Raw genomic sequence first — 12,515 nt, 5'->3', positions numbered from 1 at the left:
TGAAATTTAGCCTTAACTAAACTTTAATGTCATCAAAGAGGCAATATGTGGTACAGCACAGCATACAAACATTAAAAGCACATCAGATATGCACAGCAAAGATCGCAGAGCAGACTTAACTTGGTTTAGACTGCGTCAGAAAGTATTGACAATTCCTCGACTTAAGCCTGTATGGTCATTGGGTCAGTGCGTGTATTAAGTGTTTAAAGTGTTTGAAAAAAAGAAAAAAGATTGCATCATTCTTGGTGTTTTGCATAAAACAAATAAAGCAAAAATCCAAGCTGCAATCCAAGTGAATTTATTCTAAGAAAAAGCATATTCAGTACACATTTCAGGCCTCCTCATAAACTATTTGGCTACAACCAAGATGTGAGGGGTGAATGATTTGTAATCTCTTTACTCACCATAAACTCTACCTGCTCTTTAAATGTTCTACACATTTGCATTAAGATTACCAAAACATTATTCAAATATGTTTTGCTTAAAGTTCATCCTCAGATTGTGCTGAAAGAGCATTTTGAAATTGTCAGAACACCCCTCTAACTCACTCAAACATGGTACCTCCCACCAGGTGATAAACCAATGGCAACCTGTGGTTCTGTTTGTCAGTTCCTGGTTATGAAGTGGGATATCAAGCACTCTGGAGGAGAACAGGTGATAAACACATGCTTCATATAACACAAGGAACAGTTATTAATAAATACTTTAGGCAAAGAAATAATTAGTGTGTGTCTTTTAGTAGTTTTAAGATAAAACCTTTGCAGTCTTTCTGCATTAAGATCATGAGGTTGTTTCTAAAGGAGTTGTCACTCACAGTGGTAGCATGCCAGGCTAGCTTTGACGCAAGTATTTCAGGAGGCTTGTGTTCCAAAAAGAGTGACTGTGTAACTTCACAGCATTCAAATGTGTATTGTTCTCTACAGGATACAGGGCAGAGTGGAGATGCTAACAGCTGAGCTCCACGAACACATGAGAAACAAGAGCAAACTGCACTGATCTGCAAAAGGTATGGGTGCGTTTATGCTCTAATATCATTGGTGCTACTGGTTTGTGGATCTGAAGTCAGTGTTTCTGCGATTTTCATCGGTTCATTGGCTTTACCTTGGTTTGACAGCTTTGAGTGGTTTGGTGCTCAACAAGCTGTGTAAGAGGCAGCATTATTATTCAACAAGATTTGGAGGTTGGTGAACAGTTTGGTGAGGTCTGGCAATTTTGATGGTGGTTATAAGCGGTCTAAGAGTCTTCTAGCAACAAGCGTAGTTTTCCTTTATTGTATAATGATGACGAAATCATAAATAGGTAGAAATGGACAGAAACAATAGAAATAATGTTCTGATTGGTTTTGATAATTTTTTTAATTAACCTGATAATTTTAGTCAAGAGAGTGAACAAAATCCCTGTTCCCTCCGTCATCCAGATCTGCTGTACTACGAGGCTCGTTATCAACTCGATAAGTGAATCCGACTGGGATCTGTGCGCACACACATAAAATGGGCGTGGTTAGCGGCCCCGGAGCATTATCCACAATGGAGAAGAGAGCAGCCTACTTTACAGCGGAGGAGCAGCAAATAATCCTTTAGAAATACGAGTAGCCTACTGCAGTATTATCCAGGCCAGGAGCAACACTATTGCAGCCGCGAGAAGTCGGAGGGATTGCTGGCAAAAAATCGCCAACTTTGTGAATGCGTAAATTTCCTAAATGCTGATATTAATAGACCTATCTCATCATGTGACGACACTGCCAGTTAGGTCCTTATTCATTTATGTTGTCAGTCAGTGTGTGTGTGTGATCAGCATCATATCCGACCTCATAATTAGAAAGAGTCCACTTTCCTACAAATCCCAAGGAAAACGCTCATCATAGGCAGTTTTTATTGCAGATGCAATAGCAGTGGGGAAAAAAGGACGTGAGAGCAAATAAAAAATAAATATAAAAGCATTCTTCAAAGTGGTCAGTATGAAAGATTCCATTTGCACACATTTCTACTTTTCCCTGACAATGTCTCAGTCATGATGATCAGTAAGATATTGTTTGTTCACAGGCCATAAGAAAAAATGTTGGGCCAAAAAGACAGGGGGCAGTCCTGCGCCGGAGGACTTCACTCCGGCTGAGCAAATTGGTCAGTGAGTGGTCTGTCACACCCCGTGAGCTCTTATCCTGGAACTTAACCCGCTCCGGACCAGGTTTGGCGTTCAGAATCAGTTACCGGGGCAACGTGTCTGGATAAAAAGAGATCCACATTCATAGTACGGAAAACCGGAAACTTATCCAGGAAGTTATCTCTCTAAGAGCTAATCCAGCTTCATAGTACAGGCACCTGATTCAATGATCAGCTCATCATCAAGCCCTGCTCAAGCCTGATAACGGGCCATTCATTTGAATCGGGTTTGATGGAGTAGGGTAACATCTAAAACATGCAGGGCAGGGGTACCCCAGGACCAGGATTTGGAAACACTGACTTAAAGTATAATAATAATAATTTTTAAAAAATGTAATACAACCCAGGATGTAATAACCAACCCAAAATTTAACAATGCTAAGTCCATATTCTAATGAATTTTGCCCAAAATGTAACATATTCTCATTACATTTCTGTAATTAAATTTCAGGCTCAGCACTTTTGCTTTATCAATCTTTTTTTTTTTTTTAACTTTTCAGGCTTTATTACATTTTTTTTTAATTATTATTTTTACATTTTGGGTTGTTGATGTATTTTGGATTTTAACAAGCAGTTTTCAACTTTTTTTGGGGGCTGTTTATATCTGTTTGGACCAAGAGGTAATCCATTCTGAATATTACTGACAGCATACACTGTATGGGGGGAATTTAAGATCACAAGTTTGGATAAACTGCAACACAGCTGTATAAATTTTTGATTAGAGTATTGGGTTTGCTTCAAGAGAAGGATCTGGCTCACCAGTGAGCGATTACTATTCATACTGGCTTTGGTTTTCATTTCTAGCAGTGTTTAACTTCTCTCAAACATAGTTATGTATATTCTTTAAGGCTGAACAGCTTTAGTGAGCATTCATTTCAGCCTGTTTCAGCGCTCCACGCCACAGGCCATGTCTGCAGTCAGCTTAGTTTGTTTGATCCAGTGCATGATTAGCCTTTCTATTGCTTTAGCCTGTCTCATTTAGCTGAATTTCATTATGTTCATTTAGCTTCTGACAGGAGGTAGAAATCTCTCCTGCACTCTCTCACCACCTTATCTACCGTCCTCCCTTTATCCCCACTCCCTCATCCCATCCATCTTTCCTCCCCCTTCTTTCATCCGTCCCGTTTTAGATGGAAATAAGTTTACCCGCAAGCAGAACAAGAATGATTATTATTATTAATGACTGTGTGTGTGTAAGAGTGTGTGTTTGCAGGAAGGACTTTGCATCATTTCAGGGAAGGAATAGAAAATCTAAACTTCCTTGAAATGTGAGGTCATTTCAGGTGTTTCACAGTAAAATCAGAGAAGTTGCTTTTGTTGTATTAAGTGTTTGTAATTTGGAAGATTTAATTGAATTATTGAGTAACCTTGTACAAACCCTCTGGAGTTTTGTAAAGGTGATGGTTTTCATCTTGTGCACTCTGGAAATACTTCATAGGTGCACAAACATCAGGTGAAATTTACCCCTTGCAGTCAGAGTTAAGAATTTATCCAGACCACACTATGATGATCAATAATTTGGATTCTATAAGTAACTCATAGAGTGAGAGAAAAACTGGCCTCCATAAATATTGTTCCAGGAGTGAAGTCATCTGACATTTAAGACTCAGCCAGCCATAGCCAGCCAGAATAGTGTGTGTTAGTGTGTGTTAGAGTGTGTGTGATATGTGCGGGCAGACAGAGGAGCCCACAGGGCACGCAGCTCGCACAGAATCATTATTTAGTGACACACAGATGACGGGGTGGCCTTAACAGGGACGCCAAATATACACATGCAGACTGAATGACACTCACACTTAGACAAACATGACACCTTTAAGACCTGAGGTGGAAGGGGTGTAACAAGAAACAGCAGCAACAGGGCCTGCTGCTCCCGCAGGGCGCACAGAGCAGGGCTCAGCCAGCATTTGTTGTTACCTGCTACACAACACAGACAACGAGATTATTACCACCTCATTGCTCCTTCTAATATAAAACCCTTTACTGTTTGTAAGCAGTGGCGTCTGCATGTCAAACAGCACAAGGATGATAACCACTGAGAAAATGCAATTTTACTAACTTTCCTCAAAAACCTGTCCAGAAAATTTGAAAAAAAAAAGTATTTTACCCCCTTTAGAATTATCGTAGTTTTTTTTTTGGTCCTTATAAAATGGCGAATGTCACAAAAACTTTTATTCAGTAAAACTGGTGGCTGTTTTCCAAACCGCCTACTACACTAGCAGTGCCTACTATTTTGGCTGAAATTTTGTATGTAGTAGGAAAACTTGCAAAATCTGCAGCATGCCAAAAATCCCTGGATGTCCCACTGATCCAGGAAAATTCTCAGTATGCAACGGACCAGTCTACCTGGCATACTGTTTCCCACAATGCACGGCGCTAACGCTGTTTGTCTATGCGGTGGCAGGTTTCGGTGAATGACTGCCATCTACTGGAATTAATCAGCATTAAAATCACAACACAACACCAACGTTAGACGGTCCATGAGATAGAAGTAACTTCCAGTCGTAAAAGAGGTGTTTACTTCTTTAAATTCATTAGCCCATATAAATCACTGATTCACTTTATAAACCTGTTTTGTATATTTATATTTTGGGCAAAAAACCCAACATCATCTGTAGCTCCACCTTCCGAGACTGGAAACCAGACCCAACAGAACAGTCATACTACATACAACATACTACAAGCAAAAGCAGTAGGTAGTATGAAGTGCCTACTACAAACTACATTCAAATGTAGTATGTAGTAGGTGGTTTGGAAAACAGCCATTGTCAAATAAAATCTACCAGGTTCTTAAGTCAAACAATTCCCAAAGATCACAAGAGGATCCATTTCTCAGTTCAGCATTTATTCTGGTCACAGGTTTACAGCGCTGGTCCTAAAAGAATGAGCCTCGATAACCGGAGCAATACAATTTTATGACAGTCATTGTTAGCCTATCCAGAGGTTGAGTTTAACTAAACACCCAAGAGTAATTGGCTAAAAAACATGACTAACACCACTGTCTCAACCAACAGCTGGTGTCAGGTTTCAGATGTGCTACCAAAGAGTGTTACTGTTGAATCAGAGCATGGAGCTAGGAGACTGGATGAAAGTTTACACAGGGTCCAAAAAACCTCACAGACACAAGCTGGAGACAGAAGCTATCCTTCCATCTGCCAGATAAATATACATCAACCCTGAGACTGTACAAGAAAACAAGATTAGATAAAATGCTGAGCTATGTCGATTATTATGAAAATACAGGATATAACAATCGTTAATTTTTCAAGCAGTTGTGGTATCATTTTTCAAAATAAGTATTTATTGCATCCAAATAATGCATGTTTACCAAAAACTTTACCTAAAAAGTTGACAAACCGCCCAATTCAATGAATGTGATTCAAAAAATTCAAACAAAATCAAGGGGTCTCTAACCTATTTAAACTGCTTTTTATATAAACCACAGGTCTGAAATCAAATTGTATAGAGGGATTATTTGTTTATTAACAACGGCGGATGCGCGCCCAACTTGGGTGCAGAAGCACTGCGGAATATAATGGTTTGTCAACCCTTGTGGAGGAGTTAACCACCAAAAAACACATTTTTTAACTTAATGTCATCACTTTGACAGACGGTAAACTGCTCCCAGGTTTGTGAAATAGCAGTGAGTGGACAGAAGAAATCAGCGAGTGAACAGATATTAGGTGGACAGACGTTTTTAGCAGAGAAACCTAGCGTGTACACCCAAAGTGGAAACACAACTTTCACTCAATGCTTATGGCTGCATTATCTGTGGACACTTGTCAGACTGTGACATACCAGGATGTAAACATCATTTCATGATACACCCTAATTTTACTTTGCTCATAAAATCCATTTCTGTTTATCATAATTGATAGGTTCACTCATTATTTACAGCCAATATTGAGTCCATGTTTGGTCAGGACCTCAGCCCCAAACCAACTTTTTCATTAAATAAGCAAAGTCTAATCTGTATTTTGAGCATCAGCAGTTATTATTGCTTGCTTGCAGTCAAACCTGGCTAACTGAGGTTGGATAAAGAAGACACATTTAATTACACTCTCTGCCGTTAATCGCGGCTGCCGTTGGCTGAAAGTCACCAGTTAGCATAGTCGCCATTAATGACAAAACGCCGGTTGCGCTGTAACGGTCGAAACTTGACAGAAGTTGCCTCTATTGTGTAGTATTGTTTTTGACGGCTGTCTACATTAATAAACGTACATTTTGATGCTTCTAACAGGTTGAATTTAGTGTTAAAAAAAACGCTTACTTGTCTGAATGAATGGAGCTAAATGCTGCTTCTGCGGTTGAGATGCGTGCACATCTTTATGACGTAGACTGATGATCCTTCATTAACTTACATTTGTTAGGTCTAGTCTAACATTGCACAGAAAAGCTGCACAGACAAGCTGCACATCCCCCACTTTAGACTAGCAGCCATCACCGTTTGTCTGATGACGCTGCTCCGAACTGCTCTTGATTCTTCTTGGATTTATGTTAACCTGAAGAGGGCTTAATGTGTTCTTCACTTTGACACTAATTTAGGTCAAAGATGATGTTTTTGTAAAGCTTTACTCTGAGTCTATGACCCAGGCTTTGAAAAAACTGCATGCTAAAAAAGCGAACACACACATGTTCACACACAAATCAACAGACGTGGCTGGAGGCTGCAGTGTGTGATCGTAAGCCAGAGAGAGACAGAGACAGAGAGAGTCAGCACAGCTAAAATTACAGCCCTGTCACGCCGAATCAGTGCCAATGACTGTGTGTGTGTGTGTGTGTGTGTGTGTGTGTGTGTGTGTGTGTGTGTGTGTGTGTGTGTGTGTGTGTGTGTGTGTGTGTGTGTGTGTGTGTAAGAGAGGAAGTGTTGTGTTTGCCTAAAGACACGGGGTAAAGTAAACAAACATGCATGTATACACACATGTGGACGGTACACAGAGTCGTATGCACAAGCGTTGTGATGATGTTGTGCAGTCAATAGAGATTAGTTAATAGGCAGATCAGAGCGAGGGTCTCTATTATCTACACAATACACACACATTTACACACAGACCCAGGCATTGTGAGATAAGTAATTACATTAACATTTAACCCTTTAGACCCAGGGAGAAATTTAAGATGGGAACTGACAAATAAGAAGAGTCACGCCTGAAATACACCAGATATGTCTTCAGTGCGACTCTGTTGCACTGCAACTCCATTGCACTGCATTTTGACTGCATTTGTCAACTTACACTAGCTACATGTTCACTCCAACAAGCTGTATGACTGACAGACAGCAAGAGTCACGAGACCAAGAAGTTCCCCCACTTCCCACTTCTTTGATAACTCTCTCTTCATTCATGTTGGGCTGTAAAACCTCAAACCTGTCGACTCCTGGTCTGGCTCCACTCATAGTGTCTGTTCGTAGTCGTAGTCAAGCTAAATACCAACTGATTTTGGCATAGTTTGTATTTTTTTGAAAGTCACTTGGTGTTTTTAGGTAGTTGCCGGTCACGACTTCCTGTCCCACTCATCTACCCTACGCTGAATTTATGCGTCACAGCTCCGCGTCTGTCAAAAATAGAATAGCTGTGTATTACCTGCATCATGACAGACCAGCCACGCAGTTGTACTGCAACAGAATAGATCCTGTGTAAGTTGCACACACATTGATTTGAATAAAACCTATCTGATCCATTTGCCGGAACACAGACGCATCCAGGGTGTTTTAGCCGTAACAGTTCCCTGTACTGACTGATTTGATGACATTTAGTCCTCTAGAGACAGCGGTTCATATTAAAGATTATCTCAAAAAGCTTTAAAAAAAAAACAGGTCTAAACCTTATAACATTATAGTATTAACAGAGACCCAACTTCAAGAGGATACAAGTAGACTGATCTCACGTTAATCAACTATAAGTAGAGATTTTGAAGCATTTAGTATGGGACAAACTTCTTTGAACAGGCAGAAAACTAAAGAAAAACCAGGCTCTTGTTAGACAGACGTCTGCTGAGCCTGTGTTGGGGTTAAAGAGAGGGATAGAGATAGAGGAAAAATAGACAGTCATAATTTAGCCGTCTGGAAAGGCTTCAGTTTTTGCCTCTCTGGACTTGCTGCTGCTCCAACCGCCAAACTACGATTCTCAACAAACATGAGTCAAAAAGCTGAGTATAGTGGTATAAATGAAGACATCTGCCTCCATTCAACATAAATTAGGTTCATATTCTTTTGTCGGCAAACAACCAGACGACTAAAGTGTCCTTCAGCAAGAAACTAAGAGCCCTTTAGCTTGATGGCGCGCAGGTCAACATGCTGCCTCTGACCTCCACGTCCCTCAGAGTTAGAACAGCTCAGCAGAGAATGAAACCACACCGTCTGTCCTTTGTGTGTGCCGTTTTGAATATTTGTGGTTGTGTTTGTGTCGACTCTGTGTGAGAGCTTGTGCTGACATTGATGAATGAGGTCTACATCGGAGCAATCTGTTAGCAAGGCTCCATAAAACAGCTACAAATCACTTCTGGAAACATGTTTCTGAAGAGGGTCTCTAATGTCAGATGTTGTCTTGTGTGGGCACATCTGTGCATAAATCAGTGCCGATAGGCCCTGTGTGTATGTGTTTTTGTGCGCGTGAGATATGTAGGTATGCATTCAGTAGCACTTAAGATTACGGCCCACATCTTACAGTGTAGTTTCTCGTCTCTTACAGTGAAGTTTCCTCAACTGTTGGGGTAACTCTCACACATGTACCATGACATTTTGCGGTATCTATGGGGTAGTAAAGCAGGTGTCTTACATTGTAAGTCCTGAAGTCTTACAGTGCAGTTTCCCGTATCTTACCTTATCAGGACTGTAATTTTCCTGGACACACGCTTTTGCTGTGCAAACTTTGATGTGCCGCTTCCCCTTTAGAATCAGTATGGATACAGATTATGTAGACCAGTGATGAACTTAAACACTGTAATGTATTGATGAGTATGTTTCACAAAATAATGACAAGACATGCAGATGTATAAAATATCTTTATAATCTTATATCTTTATAATTTTATAATCCAGCCTTGTTCCAGATGTTGACCAGCAGTTACAGGTAAAGTGCATGGTTGTCGCAGTGAAACTCCTGGACAGTTAGACAGTAAGCAAAGGCAAGGTTGATCTTAATGGCTGGTTTACTTAAAAGGTGAATTACTATGTGGGGTGTCTGTGTGTTTAAAATAATAAAGATATTTTATATGTCTGCATGTCTTGTCATTATTTTGTGAAACACATACTCATCAATACATTACAGTGTTAAAGTTCATCACTGGTCTACATTATATGTATCCATACTGATTCTAAAGGGCAAGTGGCACATCAAAGTTTGCACAGCAAAAGCGTGTGTCCAGGAAAATTACAGTCCTGATAAGGTAAGACACGGGAAACTACACTGTAAGAAGCAAGCGTAACTACCTCATAGATACCGCAAAATGTCATGGTACTTGTGTGAGAGTTACCCCAACAGTTGAGGAAACTACGCTGTCAGAGACGGGAAACTACACTGTTAGACGCAGGCCGTAATCTGAAGTGCTACCATGCATCCTTGCCTGGTTTGAACTCTCAGTATGCTTCCTTATATCCAATGGCTAAATCTACAATACTTACATCACTGAGGCCTGGGAGCAGATCAGTCCCTGCACCCTGATAATATTTATTGTGACAGTAAAAGAAATGAAAATGTAAATGTGCTCCTGAATAAATGCATGTGTTTCTGTTTGGGCTGTGCAGCTGAACCAATATGTCAAGATTAGTTGCATGTGAATCGTAAAGACATCTTTAAGAGTCTCACTGGAGAGCTGCTGGTTGGTTATTTCATCAGGACTATTGTCAGTCAAGTCAACTAAGCCCTTATGTGGGCAATATTCGAGAGTATGAAATACACTATATGTGTCTCTGGTCTGGCTCAGACAATAATTCTATCTGCATCAACTTACACTGGATTCCCTTTGTTGTGGTCCAGCTGCATCCCTGCTCCAGCAGGTCGCAACAGATACGCAACTGTCCTATTTCTGCTGTATGCTGGAGCTGTGACACTTCACATTATTACCTTAAAAAAGGCCGTGGCCTTCAAAATAAAAACAAATTATGTCAAAATCAGATTGTGACTATAACAAGAAACCGACAGTATGACCGCAGCCAGGATCATCAATGGAGTGAAGTGCAGGAACTCCTCAGTCTCCCATCTCCAGCCGTCTGGTAGTCCTTACTCGTGCTGAACTGAACTTGCAGCCTGTGTGAGCTGACGGATGCAAGAGCAGGCAGTCAACACTCAGTGTAACCGAGTTGGACTGTAAACACATCTGGTGTACTCCCGGCTGATAACTTCAAAATGTAACTTTAGAACAGAAAAAAAATCCCCATACATCATGTACTGATAGAGAAATAAAGTATTTCAACCAAGCAGCAATCCCCAGTCTAAAAATATGAGACAGTGCAGAAGTGCTAAAATCTGCTGTTTCTTGAGTGTCTGCTTGAGGCTGGCTCTGGAAGTACTGGAAGTTATGTACACACCAAGCCAAAAAAAGCTGTTTATAAAGCAAAAATTAACCTATTTACAGCCTGGTTCAAAAAATTGTCTCCTGACTGAATCCCTAATTTTACTATTTGCACACACTGTAGGGGTGTGATTTTTTTTTCTAACTCAGCAGTTCAGAGGATATTAAGATTGCAAGCTCTCCCAATCAGAGGCACAGCCCAGGTCACATGACCGACAGGCGCCCAATAGCTGTACCCAAAGCCCTTGCCACTACCAATATGGCCGCTATAGCCGATGTGCTTCATTTTCTGTTTCAGAAAAAGACTCCCTGGGAAGATGTGTTTATTTCTGCTGTAAAGATCAGCTTTTTGAATAGGTGTGTATGTGGTTTCCTGAGTTTCTGCAGCCAGCCTCAAGTGGCCACTCCAGGAACTGCAGATTCTAACAATTTTGCATCAGCTTCATGTCATTTTCGATGTTGTATTTTATTAAAGTCTCTTTTTACTGGGTGCCAACAATAATGAGCCAAAATGATGAACATGTTAAACAAACGTGCTGAACTTCCTGCTCAAAGTAAAAAGCCTCACTTAAAAATAGTACACTCATCAAATTATCTGGAATTCAAGTTAATACCAACATTATTGAGTTATCAAGCAGCTTCAGAGTGTGTGTATGTGTGTGTGGGGTAAATAAGGTCCACTTTGACAGTTACCTTCACTACACGCTGAAGGGCAAAAGCACCGCGTTGCTCGGCCACCTGGGAAATGTTCCTGCTCTAAACCTGGAAACAGAGGCGAGATCGTTCCTTTCATCTCTCCCCTATTCTCGCACCCCATTTTCTCCTAACTTGTCATCCCCTCTTTTTTTCAATCGCTCCCTCTACCACTCTCTAACTCCCTCTCATCTCTCTCATAGCACCTGTAATCCCCGCGTCCTCCCTTAATCAGATCCTAATAGAAAAAAGCTTGCTGATGTCAGCACCGGTTAATCACAGCTCTCTTCTTCTCTCTCACTGTCTCTCCCAATCGCTAACTCTTACCAGCTCCTTCACTCATTATTTCATATTCAGAGTGAGTATTGGGAGGGTCCACTGCTGTGTCTTCTGGATAGTCGGAGTCTGACGGTGATTATTAAACAGTAGGTAGCCTATAGTCCAGAATCTGGAAACAAAATGAACGTCTGAAGCACTTGTGTGCACATGTTGTCCAAAGATAGTGTACATTACCTCCACTCAAGAAAATGAAAAAATTGATAAAGTGGACTCTTTGCTGGCGCGACCAAGCCTGTGTGTGCTTCCTTGTAAAATGACTAATAACTCACATCCTTGTGACTCACTATATCTTTTTAATGACATCTGCCAAAACGCACGTCACTTTCCATCCTGCTGTCCCACCCCCTAACGTCTGTTTGATTCTTCTGTGTAAAGCTTTTTTTTTACTGCCTTTTAGTGTTTAATACACATGCTCACACACACATTATAACAGAAAGTTTTCATTTATTTGTTAAAGTATCAAAGCAGCATTTCAGGGATCAGTGATGTGCGACAGGAGTCAGCATGCCATCCATTTGAACGAAACACATTCTGGTGAAGCTTCACTGCTGGAAACTTATTACTGTAGTCAAAACTGAGCAGTACAGCAAGTTATGAAGTTATCAGCATTTTACTGCACACAGCTGGTAATATTTGCTAAATTCCACCATCGGTGTGAGTTTACAAGCCTTCTCCTGAAGCCTCTTGCATTATTTGGGTCCTAAAATCATCAAATTCTCATCATTGTTCCATCTTTTATTGCAGGCATCAAATAAAACCATACCCTCTCTTTTTCAGTTGAGCAAAATAAACAGATTATTGAAGTTCTACAAAG

The 12,515-nt window shown here is 40.6% G+C and overlaps 1 protein-coding gene across 1 annotated transcript in view; it reads left to right on the top strand.

The window, feature by feature from the left end:
• The first annotated feature begins 603 nt into the window (after window positions 1–603).
• The window catches only part of nubp1 (nucleotide binding protein 1 (MinD homolog, E. coli)), a 164,711-nt gene continuing 152,799 nt past the window's right edge, over window positions 604–12,515 (top strand). Inside the window, exons 1-2 of the mRNA XM_074697383.1 lie at window positions 604–654; window positions 924–1,006. The gene's annotated coding sequence lies outside the window, so the exon portion shown is untranslated. The remainder of the gene's footprint in view (window positions 655–923; window positions 1,007–12,515) is intronic.

Source organism: Halichoeres trimaculatus, unplaced genomic scaffold (genome assembly GCF_033239565.1).
Source record: "Halichoeres trimaculatus isolate MK-OKI-2021-1 unplaced genomic scaffold, fHalTri1.1 fHalTri1_scaffold_20, whole genome shotgun sequence".
Classification (NCBI taxonomy): domain Eukaryota; kingdom Metazoa; phylum Chordata; class Actinopteri; order Labriformes; family Labridae; genus Halichoeres; species Halichoeres trimaculatus.
The sequence above is the reverse complement of the archived record's forward strand: the minus strand, read 5'-3'. Positions and strand labels throughout refer to the sequence as shown.